Genomic DNA, 13174 nt, shown 5'->3' on the forward strand with positions numbered 1-13174 from the left:
CAAAACAGCAACAAGAAAAACAGAATCCTCACAAAAGAAACACACACAGAATTAATTCCATTGTCCAGATGTCTGTAATCCATAAATGGTTGTATTTTTCCGTTAAGCCTCGAGAATGGTGGTAAACCTATTCTTCACCTCATGATCTGACAGCCATCATTCGTTATTTTTTCAAATATTGCTTACGGATAAGGCAACTCCTTCGATAGAATGCGTGTCACCAACATCTGGCTACCGCTCATCACTCACAATGTACATCGTGACTGTTCTCTAATGTGAGACACTCAAGCAGCAAAGTGGACGGCACAAACAATAATTCTTAAAGAATGGACTGAACGCATTTTAATGTTACTCGGATTTAAGGTGTGCTTCTTCGCTGTTTCAGGAAGTATACTCTATATATGTATCAACCACCAAAACAAATAAATCCTAAAATAAACTGAAAACTAGTTACTGCCATTTTCCTCCTCCATACATACTTTTCTGAGACATCCCAAATGAAACTGGCATTTATAAAATAAATGTAGCTAGAATAAAAAAATCTGCACTTTTCTAAATGACGATAAATGATTTGATTTATTTTGTCTCTTCAGTCAGAGACAGTTTGTATTACCATAAGCTCCTGTGTTTTGACAGTTGATGGTTATGCGCCTCACTTTAATTGTGAAGAAATGTAAGGAGTATAATTGGTTACCCTAAGGCTCAGAGAGACTCCGAAGGATGATGAAAGCAATTGACAGCTTATGGGGGGGGGGGTTCACCGGGAGGACAGGGTTCATGTAGAGTTTGTAGAGACTGTTATCTTTTTTAGGACTGGATTTTTCTTTCAGTAGGGGAACTTGGTGCCGGGAGATGAAAAGGCGAAAAATATCTCTGTTTGGAAACTGAGGAGGCAAAAAAAGCTTCTCTGTGAGCCCTTTTTTCTTTACTGAACACTTATTCCATATTCAACTTGGAAGATTATTCTTCACTATAAATATCACACCAACATATTTTTCTACATTATTTGCCATTCGTGTTTTTTCGCAGCAAACTCAAATTAGCTTACATGTTCTGAATTATTCCACTTTGTCCTAAAAACTAAAATGTCTATGAAGAAGTTACACGTCTTGCATAAATAAAACACTAAACCAACCGATCCTATGCTTCGGCCAAAGTTCGATGTACTCTAAAAAGTTTTCTCTTTTAATGTACCAAAGTGAAACAATGCTAACTTAGTAGCAACGTTTGAGGGAAAAACCAGTATGTTAAAACATTAAGAAATATGAATGAAAGTCATGCTTAGAGTTAGAATATCGACCTCTCTTACGTCTGTACACCACATACTGTATAAACCTAATGAGCAGCCAGTTAGCTTAGCTTAGCATGAAGACTGGAAACAATGGGAAAAAGCTAGCATGTCTAGCCACTTCAAAGCTAACTCAGCATAAAGGAACACTTCCGAAATGTTGCACTGTTTTCTATAAAACAGACAGAGTATGTGTGTGTGTGTGTGTGTGTGTGTGTGTGTGTGTGTGTGTGTGTGTGTGTGTGTGTGTGTGTGTGTGTGTGTGTGTGTGTGTGTCTACCTGCTGATCCAGAGGGTGGGGGGGCTCCAGCTTTCTGCCATTCGGTGGCCTCCATGGCCATACGCCTAACAAAAGCATCGTCTACACACATCAGGATGTTCTCTGGCTTGATGTCCGTGTGGATGATTTTACATTTGGTGTGGAGGTAGTCCAGACCCTGCAGGACCTACACACACATTCCGATAAACAGACACAGATTGTATCAGCGAGAAACATGCTCACACATCTTGTTTAGGCATTATTACACTCTGCAGACAAGGCCTCAACACTGTTCAGCGCTTTCCTTTTTCATCTATCTCCCTTTCATTCATTCTCTCTTCTTCAGAGCCAGATTATCCATTCTCCTAATGCTGGTCATCCTCTGAGGGCAGAGACGAGAGGCTGTTGATGTTTCTGCTTCACTGTTTCATGTGATGCTGTCCAGAGGCTTTGGGATGCAAGCGGGGAACAGTCTCATTTATTTTCTACTCATCTCCCGTTTGGCTGTCGAGTGGTTGGCAGCGGCTGAATCGGATCAACAACTCCCCATCCTCATCAGGTTGCCGAGGGGAAAATGCCTCAAAGAGCTGCGTCTTATGAAGGCAGCGGTACTGGAGTGTGAAGTGCACAATGGAATGTATTATTACGAGTAATGGGTGTGAATTGTGCCTCTTGTTTTTATTATACATATATTTACACAATGTGTCTTTCTTCTCTCTCAAATCAGCCTTTAATAGTCTGTGAATAAGATCTTGACCTTCTTCTCGCGATGAATTCCAAATGAAAATACTGTATCATGAAACACAAACGCAAATGTTGTCTAATTTAAAAGTACCACAGCTTCACAGAATAATTCTGCCAACTATAAAAGTGTAGCTAGCCTGGAATCTTTCTTCTTAAAGAGAATCTAACTCAACCCATTTGTAAAACAACATCAGTTCATGGATTGCTTCCTATGTTTTAATTTGTTATCATATTGTGAAAGACGTATTTGATGAGCATGCATTTTTCCAGACAGCAATCAGGCAAGGAACACTGAAAAGAGGAAGCCACTGTTTGATCCATCATCATTGTTATCTGTCTGCTACTTCATTACTTTCTATATGTGCCCTAATCTTTCTCTGTTTTGAATGTGAACTTATTTGATTTATTTTGTTATGTTAACTATGTGCTTGCGGTCTAGGGTTACGGTAAATCATTTCTGATTTTCTGATCGTCATATACTGTACATTTTTTTATTTAGTTTTCAATATGTGTTGCATTAATCACAGATTTGTCAGTTGTATTATCTGCAGACTTATCTCTCTCCACATTACATTTCCTTCAACGCAGTGTTTCTGTAGTCACTGGAGGCTACATGATGCAGTTGAAATTGTGTGTTATAAATGTGTTTTGAACATGCCAATAGTATTTATACTGTGTGTGTGTGTGTGTGTGTGTGTGTGTGTGTGTGTGTGTGTGTGTGTGTGTGTACACACACACACACACACACACACACACACAGTATAAATACTATTGGCATGTTCAAAACACATTTATAACACACANAACACACCCACACACACACACACACACACATTTACACACACACACACACGCACACGCGCACACACACACACACACAGTACACAGTATAAATACTATTGGCATGTTCAAAACACATTTATAACACACAATTTCAACTGCATCATGTAGCCTCCAGTGACTANTAGTTGGATTTAATAATCCACTTCAGCAGGTGGTGACCGAGCACCTCAAACACCATACACACATCTGGGATGGTCAGTCAAGGACTAACACTACTAGATCTTTGTCTGACACACACACACACACACACACACACACACACACACACACACACACACACACACACACACACACACACTTCTGATTGGGATACGTATGCCGTTGACTCCAGAGATCTTGAAGTCATCTATCAGCTGCACCACCATGTCCTTGTTGGGGTCTGCGGGGTCGCTCTCCCTCACCTGGGGGACAAGAGGACAACGAGATGAAGCAAACATGGGGAGGAGGGAGGAGAAGGTTGATTACAGATGGTATGAAAACAAAGAACTCTGAAGGAAAAAGGACAGAGAGAGAGTAAATGAAACTAACTTCATTACGCTGCTACTTATTAAAAAATGTGTATTTTATTAACGTGCGTTTACTTAAAGACTAGTATGTTAACTATACTGTACTTGAATTTGCCTTTCTTTGCCTGCACTGACTCATAAAGGGTTTCTGATTGTGATTCTGATTCTAGAAGATAAAAAAAGAAAGAAAGGGGGATTTGGATGGATGAAGGAGAATAGGGAAGGTAGGGGAAAGAGAGGAAAAGAAGAGGCGAGGGATATGAGAGATAAAGATGCTGAACAATGGACTGTCACTGTCCTCTGCACCCAGCATGAAAGATAAATGACCAGCGTATCTTTAGTGTTTCTTGTTACCAGAGTAGAGGAGGTGCGAGGTGCGAATGTCAAGAGAGAGGGAAAGAGGAGGGAAGGGATTTATAAGTAGATGAAAAACTGGAGTAGAAAAAGTTTCCTGAGAAGAGTCCAAACAAAAGACACAAATATGAACAAACTAAAGAACAAAGGGAGATGAAAGAGAAAGGTTCCCAAACACTTGAATGTCAAATTGCTCAGATCCTCACACATCGCAGCAGCTTGATCTCATCCAGGGCCGTCTCTGTGTAATGCTGCGCGCTCTTCACCACCTTCATCGCCACAAAGTTCTTCACTCTGTAATGACAAACACAGAAACATGCACTCATGTTCATACCTATTAAGCCAATAATGCTGATTAATGCATCGTATAAATATCAGTGACCAATATCATGATGCCTTTTTACACATCTTTGAGCCATTGTTCACACGACCCACATTATAATTGCAAATGTGGCATTTTGTAACTTAAACAAGATTAATACTAATGAGAGACGTCAATCAAATCTCTTCTCCAGCGCACCATGCTTTATTCACCACATGTTTGCAGCTATCAGGATCGTTTGAGCTTCCTTACACCAGTCACGTGACCTATTGTACAGATCACCATGGATACCAAGTATATAAAACATTATCACCTTTTTTGAAAAGCAAAATATTCGATTTAATCTGAGTGGATACAAGATTACAACCACACAAGACTATTAATACAAATAAATAACACATATTGAGATATTCAACTTTAAAAATCCCGTAGGCTCTCTGTGATAACTGATATTTACTTTGCCCACTTGGGTACGGTGGCCCACAGGTGCAAACGCGCTTCAACGGCTCAAAACATTTCAAATAAGAGAAATGTGTTCCAGCTTCAGAAACGATGCAAAATATAAAAACCCAAATGAGCCAAAACACATGCGGACTAAGAACCATCTTCACCAACTTGACAACACATCACAGCCTTTACAAAAAGCGCTGCATACACTAGACACTGCAATCACAAAACGCTGCTAAAGAAACACGTTGTTATCCCCGAACGTAAACAAGCGTTCTTGTCCAGGTCCCACCTTTGTGCATCACTTTGAGTGTCCCCAGGTTTCTGTTGTGTTTTAAGCTTCTTGCGGCGTCTTTTTATTTGGAGCCTTTTGTGTTTGCATTGTTTTGTTTATGTAGCGCTTTTTTCTAAACGCTGCGCGTGCTTTGTCAAGTTGGTGGAGATGTTTCCTTCATTTTGCATGTGTTTTGCATCCTTTCTTAAGCACTTTTCTCCTAATGGAAATGTTTTGGGCCGTTTTAGCGTATTGACACCTGTCGGCCGCCGTACTTTGGGGCCACCAAACAAATATATATCCAATATTAAAGGTCCCATGTCATGCTTTTCCGGTTATTACCCGTCCCCTTGTGTGTTATGAAGGTTTTTCTGCATGTAAACAGTCTGCAGAGTCAGAACCCTTAAAGTAAAACTCTAACACAGAGAAGACCTCCCCAAAACGCCTCGTTGGTGAAACGTCATCATCCATTTGATGACGTTTCACCAATGACATTTAGTTCCGGGTACGTGTTTACGAAAGCACGTACCCGGAACTAAATGGGCCAATCCGCGGAGCCGTTACGTTACGTCCGCCGAGCCGTTACGTTACGTCCGCCGAGCCGTTACGTTAAGCTGATTGGTCCAAATTGACCAATCCACACACACACACTCAGTGCTCTGCTGATATCTGCTCCCTGGCTGCAGGCTGACAGTTTGGATCGCGGCGAAATTCTCTCTGCAGACCCATTCTCACAGCGTTTATCAACCTATAAACCTTTTTCTTACTCAATATCAAGCCACACTTATTGTTTTTATTTCGGCTGTGACTTTGTGTGTGTTCAGGTTGAGTTTGGCTGTGTTTGGCTGTGTATCGCTAAACAAGGAAATCACACCTCCACGGAGCTCAGCGCGATTCGTACCGACCAATCAGAGCACACTGGGCTCACAGGGAGGGTGCCCCCACCCTCCCTGTGAGCCCAGTGTGCTCTGATTGGTCGGTACGAATCGCGCTGAGCTCCGTGGAGGTGTGATTTCCTTGTTTAGCGATACACAGCCAAACANTATTTTATAAATGCCAGTTTCATTTGGGATGTCTCAGAAAAGTATGTATGGAGGAGGAAAATGGCAGTAACTAGTTTTCAGTTTATTTAGGATTTATTTTTGGTGGTTGATACAGTATATAAGTATACTTCCTGAACAGCTAAGTAACACACCTTTAATCGATAACATTAAAATGGTTCAGTCCATTCTTAAATTATTGTTTTGTGCCCCACTTTGCTGTTGAGTGTTCACATTAGGAGAACATCAATGTACATTTGATTGATGATATCCAATTTGACACCATCTTCGAAATTGGCCTTATCCCTAAGAATATTTAAAAATAACATTGATTGGTGTTAGATCATTGAGGTGAGAATAGTTTACCACATTCTCAGGCTTAAGAAGAATAAACCATTCATATTACAGACATCTGGGACAATGAATTAATTCTGTTGGGTTCTGGAGGATCTGTTTCTTCGTTTTTGTGCACATCTCTCACTTCACCTACAGATTCTGTACGTGTGAGGTCTATAAAAGGCAACAAACCTAACTCTCTCTTCCCGGAGTATTGAACTCGGTGTGAACTTGGTTGTGTGGCGAATTGATGTTCATGAAACGTTGAAGCCTCTGACTGTGCTTTTTCTTTATGCCTGTCAGTTAGCACAGCCCCGCAGATCAAACCGGTGAATACAACAGATGTGAGTATAAAACAATAGGAACTAACACACACTCAAACACAAACACACACACACACACACACACACACACACACACACACACACACACACAGTCAGGCACATACAGCATTAAACACTGTTTGGTGTTGTTTCTCTGATGCTAGAGGCCCTCAGTGCAACACAATATCTGTAGGCAATCCTCAAAATGTCTCACAACAGTTATTTTAAACTTCTACCACTACTTTAGGAATAACGTTAGTTTAATGATTCCCCGATTAATGGGTTTGCAGCAATGTCACACTTTCGAAAATACCTCACTAGATGCAGTTAAGCTATACATTAGTTTGAACTGCCTGCCCCATCAGAGGAACTTGAAAATAAGTGATTGTATCATATAAGAAGATGTTGGTGCTGTCCTGTGAAAACCATGTATCTCCAAAAACATTAATTTATTATTTATTTTTTGGGTGACTGCTTAATTCAGAGTCTTTAAAAGGTTGTATTATTTTCTCAAACCGTAAAACAGTGGTGATATGATATTTCAAATGTACTTATATTTAATGTTATAAACATACAATGGAACTTTTAGTGCACTCACAAATCATAACACACAGTTCAAATAAATATCAATACTTGTTATTCCCCGTCATGCCTCCCTTTGTGACTCTCCCTCTTCCTCTCCTGTCCGTTCTGATTTCCTCCCAGGTGGGAAAGATCTCCAAGAACAAGAAGAAGAAGCTGAAGAAGAAGCAGAAGCGGCAGGCGGAGCTGCTGGAGAGGCGGATGCTGGAGATCGAAGCGCTGGAGAGAGAGGCCGAGAAGAAGGAGGAGAGATCCAAAGACGGGGGTGAGAAAGGGGAACACGAACACACCCCTCGTCCCTCTCAACCGCAGCTGGGCCCCAGCATGGCTCTGGGAGAGAGCGACGATGACGATGATGATGAGGAGGACGGGGAGGATGAGGAGGAGGAGGAGGTGGGAGAGAGGGAGAGGGAGAGAGAGAGGGAGAAGGACAGGCCAATGAGATTGACCAATCATACATGTGAGTACTTTCAAGTGTTCCCAGGTTTAGTGTTATAATTAATAAATCACTTAATTAAAGTGTGCTCAAAATGCTGTCTTTATTTAAAGGGGCTCTTTTATGAAAATGTTCAGGTGTATATTTGTATGTAGTGTCTCTAATGGGACATGTCTCCATGCTTTAAAGTTCAAAAAGCTCTTTATTTTTCTCATACTGCCTGTGCTGCAGCACCTCTTTTCACCCTCTGTCTGAAACCAGAGCCCAGTCTGCTCTGATTGGTTAGCTGGCCGGCTCTGTTGTGATCGGTCAACCGCTTAGAGATGTCCCGCCCCTTAGCCTATCACGTACAATGTGTTGGAGCGTTTGTGCTTCTTGGAATGTCTCCCCCCAAGACGTAGGGGGGGGTTAGGGATTCCACGAAGAATATGTGTTCGTAAATACAAAACTTACGGTTTAATTGTTGTTACTGAGAAACGACGAGGGGATCACAGAACAATTAAATACCCTTCCAGAGTGGAAAAGATATCTGTATCGGAGTTTCAAGTTATTGCTTAGACACTAAGACCACCACATATGACCCAACTAACGTTAAACTTACCCAAAGTATTCTAGTCGGAGCATTTTCTTTTGAGGCTTACGTTTCATTATTAACCGGAAGTTTGTACGGTTTCGAATGGTAAAGTTTGAGGAGCTTTGTTTTGAAAAGGTTGACCCTAAAACAGTTCCGAACTGTACAGCTTCATTATAAATATTGACTATGTTAGTTGTTATTAACGATTGGTGACACCGACGAGGAAACTGTCATGCGGATGTTTTGCGAAAGTTTATGTCACCGTAAGCTTAAGGCATATACCAGTTAAAGTTCTGATCAGATGGTGGGTCGTCCGCACAAGATTCCTAGGGTCGTTCAAAACTGGAGCTATACAGAGTCTCCAACGCGCGCGCAGGTCTCACCAACGTAGTCGTTAGACGTCGGAGCCCGAAATTGACCCTCCTTCCACTCTCCGCTTCTCTTGTCCTCGTAATTGTGTGTGTAAATCGTTTCTATTTTTCATTATTACTGATAAATACTTCTAGTCTGCCCGTGATACCGAAAAACAGTTGTTGTGTTAGGTTAGGACCCGTATCAGCACCTACTGTATAATATAAAACTATCACACAAAGTGACCCGGAAAATACACCCACCAGAAACGTGTTGATAAACAACCCCCAAATTTTAGGGATACCCTCGAACCTCTACACTAGGATTTTCACTGGGCTCTCGGATCTTTCTCGACAGTCTAACATGGTACTATTATTAATACTTAACCACCACCCACCTACTGATTTCTACCAAACCACTACTCAGTAATTATTATGGGTCTCCTGACACGGTACTGAGACTTTGCATTATTATGCGTCGTTGACCAAGAGAGAATCAGCGATATTACGTTTTGTTCGATACCTACCAATAAAAGAAAGACGACTAAGCAGTGAGATAGGCTTCTAATGTAATTTATTGGAAACGTTTCCAGCTGAAACCGTTCTCTCTTTCGTCTTAACTCGCCATAAACCATCTACGCACGGCATCAAACGACAATGAAAATATGAAAATTCGTACAAAACAAACTGAACAGGACCGACGCAAAAAGAGACACATACGACGAGCCGAGCATACGGACGGTATGTTCGCATGGTGTCGAGTACAAGCCTCTTTGGAATTTTCTTTTCCGTAGTCTTCCACCTTGAGACACACTTGATAAGTATTGAATTTGACGGTGACGATTGAAAATAAGTACGATAAAAAAGAAAATTTACAATATGAAAATAATAGAACGAAAAATTATCAAAATTTTCGGAAAAGATAAGTACAGAAAGTTAAAACGACTTTCGTGGAAACTTAACGGAAACACCAACTTTCCCACGGGGACAATATTCTATTTTGAACGAACGGAACACACGACAGTGAGTTATGTACTTAGGTGATTGACGGTTTATTGACATATAAAAATATTGAGATTATTGAACATTATTTATATTCAGCTTCTGGGGGGGGAGGTCAGATCTGAGAATCAAATAATGAGTTTCTCGACCGCCTAATGTTAACGGAGGTAAAATGTAAAACATGACCGCCTAAAGCCCTCGAAGAAGTAGGAAAGACGAGATGTACCAATATATAGAGAATTCATACCTATTACACCGACCCAGCTTTTTTAATTTTTTTTATTGAGAGACGGAGAAAATATAAATGACCCAACGGAGAAAAAATACCAGAAAGGTATCAATGTAACAATTTTTTTTTTCCTCTCCGCTTTTTTTACTACACCAACCCTCACCTCGTCTTTAATTTCTCGTAAAAGATTCTTGTCAAATTGTTGCAGATTGGGGACGGACCCACATCAGTGGGTGGTTGAGACACATACCATGTTACTTACGTCTGCGGGGTGTAAATGTCAATTTCCGATCCGCATCCCTTCTTACCCTGCTTTGGTGAGCTCACGCATCTTAACCTTTTATGTGTATGCTTTTTTAGACGTGGGAAGGAAGTCTGGAAGGAATGTCTCGGGAGAGGTGTGTGTTTTTGCGCGTGTACTGGTTACCTACCCGTGCTCGTATTCAAACACATGTCTAGCCTTCCGACGTGTCCGTCATCCCGGTAGGTCAATAAAATCGGCGCCGGCCGAGTCTACTAACCAGCAACCAGAAGTGTCGATGATGCCGGAGGTGGTCTAATTGAAAAAATACGGATGAATAACAGTTTCGTAAAAATTCTTTAGTGAAGTAACGATAGCCCCTGCAATCTCGTAAGGTACCTTATTATTGTTTTCACAAAGAACGTTCACTAAATGGATGGGGTGGAACGCGGTGGTAAATTCCTCGGTGTTGTGAAATTTGTCCAAAATAGAGATTTATAAATTTGTGAATTGTCAAAGCTGCAAAGTATTTATCTACAAGAATATAATCATTTAGTAAGTAACATTTACACACTTTACATCTAGAGACACACACACACTTAGTCGACTTGTATGAATTTGGAAAGAGTGGGAACCCTCATAGAGGGCACGACCTCCCTCCTGTGTCACGGCTGACGGCCCCCTAGTCGGCGACGCCGGACAACCCCTGCCAGGGCGAGCTACAGGTGGTAAGGTGTCTTTACCCGCAAGGGCGGTCTCGCTAGGTCCGCCGTCAAGCCCCTTCTCTCCTCCCCCAATTTTCCGCCCCGCCGGGGCCCCAGTCGGGCCGAGCGGTGCCAGAGGCAACATGTCGAGCATGGGCCTCGACTCTCTCACCGAGGGGGCGCCTCGCTCGAGGCTGGTAGGTCCCGTCTCCTCAGGCCGCCGACCTCTCCCGACACAGCAATCTAACAGCTCCCAAGCCAAGGCGAAGGGAGCCTAGGGTTGCTTTGCACGGGCAACCAAACCGTGTAAAACGAGAACGAACAGACCCGGCAAAGTAGCCCCGGTCCCCACCAGAAGACACTCTCAAGGCACGCAGCCACGAGCAGCAGGAAGACAGTAGGAGTCAGAAAGCAGGAGTAGACAGCAGGAAGGAGTAGGCCGGGGCGGGGAGGAAAGAGGAAACCTGAAGGAGAAGTCGACGGAGCGACGTAGGAGACAAAACGGAGAGTGAGACAACCGGAGGAAGACAAAAACCAAAGGGGGGTAAAGTCAGAAAAAAAGAGGAGCAGGAGCAGGAGAAGGAAGGAGGAGGAGCAGAGGAGCAGGAGGAAAGGAGGAGGGGATGGAACGGGAGTGGAGGAGAAGGAGTAAGAGCCGAGGAAATTGGGAAGGAGGAGGAGGGTAGGAGGAGATGGAGACGAAAACCACCTTAAAAAGGTCAATGGGAGTAAGCACAAACCGCCTCTCCACGTAGAAAAGTCGCTGTCGCACCTGAGGAGGAGAGGACTGGAGGAGGAGGAAGAAGAGAAGTGAGCAGAAGGAGCGAGAAGGAGTAGTTGGGGAGTAGGCCCAAGCAGAAGCAACTTAACACCTCGAGGAGCAAAGACGGGAGGACCCCCTCCACCGGCGGGTGGAGACAAAAAAAAAAAAGGGCGTGGATTTCCCCGTCCCGCGTCTCCCTTCGTATGACAATTTTCTCTTTGCGCACTCACCTTATCTATCTCTGCGTTAGTTTCTGCACATCCGGTCGACTGATTTTCTCGGGTACGCTCTCTCTGACGCTCTCCTCCGGCGGTTTTCTCTCCCTCTTGTCTTCTCGTCTTCCACTCCCTCTTCTTCCACCTCCTCCCTCTGCCTCAAAGATAAAAAAGAATAAGAAGACTTAGTTTGGAGCAGAGGATGTGTGTCACACTTGAATCGCCACCCCGTCTCACCAAACCTCGCGTCAGGTGGCGGGTCAGGTGAAGTGAACCCTGCCTGCGCGGTAGCCGTCGATGCATGAGTGTGTGAGTGAGTTCGACTTCTATATGAGCGAAATCTTTTTAGTGGAAAGTTCAGCAAGTGTTGGTCTCGATCTCAATTTCTCTCGGTCCGGATCGGATGGCATGTCCTACATAGAGTGAAAGTGTAAGTGACGCACAATAGCGTGTGTATTCTTCTCTCCTAACGTGTTGGGTGGCAAATGTCATCTTCTTGATTTCCATTGTTTGACCACGGACAGTTTAGATCCTTATTCGGAATCTAAGGATCTTGCTCTTTTATTAGTTTTTCTCCCTAAGTTGGGTTATACTCGAAAACTTTCGAACTATGTCGGTATTTTTGTACTGACAAACTATACTTCATTTCGGTACGTTACGGATTATTTCTGATAGCATACGTCACAAAGGGATGGTAACAGAACCTCCCCGCAACTCGGGGTGTTGCCTCCGGGGGGGTTGCCTTGGGGGGGGTTGGACTTTAAGTTACAAACAAACTGCATATATAAAATATATGATATATTTGATATATATGACATATAATTTTGATATATAGACATATATGTGGTTTAACGTTTGATTAAATAATTCTTTGTGACTACGTAATTAGTTATTGTTAATGTATTGTCTTATAGGTGTCAGAGGAGGAGAGACGAGGTCTCCTAAATTTTATATATAGGGTAGGTGGGGCGGGGGAGGGGGGGCGAGTCCGTCGTGGGGGGTTCGTTATTGCTGAATTAAAGTTTTTCCTTGCAAACAACGTTTTCTTTCTTTTTTACAACTAAGGGATCTGGGGTCGTGACGGCGTGTTTTTATGTATAAATTCGTTATAGTTTAGTGTACGTTATAGCGATAAATAGTAAAATTTCCCCGGGATAATACCGAAACCCCAAAAGGGAAAGGACAACACACGAATGTATCAAAATAAACGTACATTTACCAGGACGTCCGATTTTAAGGGTTTCGAGGGGGGGGGGGGGGACGGACTTGTGTGGGAGGTAACCTGAGGAAACAGAAAATGAAAGCATTGATTGCTAGTGTAATAAAGTTGTGAGCGCGAAGA

At 42.7% G+C, this 13174-nt stretch overlaps 2 protein-coding genes across 2 annotated transcripts in view; one reads left to right on the plus strand and one right to left on the minus strand.

Moving 5' to 3' along the window:
• Positions 1 to 13174, plus strand: part of matk (megakaryocyte-associated tyrosine kinase) — a 634871-nt gene that overhangs the window by 275674 nt on the left and 346023 nt on the right. The gene's annotated exons all lie outside the window — the stretch shown is intronic.
• The window catches only part of perp (p53 apoptosis effector related to pmp22), a 57488-nt gene that overhangs the window by 29767 nt on the left and 14547 nt on the right, over positions 1 to 13174 (minus strand). The window lies entirely within an intron of this gene.

Source organism: Notothenia coriiceps, unplaced genomic scaffold, assembly GCF_000735185.1.
Source record: "Notothenia coriiceps isolate Sejong01 unplaced genomic scaffold, NC01 NC01_scaffold00024668, whole genome shotgun sequence".
NCBI lineage: Eukaryota > Metazoa > Chordata > Actinopteri > Perciformes > Nototheniidae > Notothenia > Notothenia coriiceps.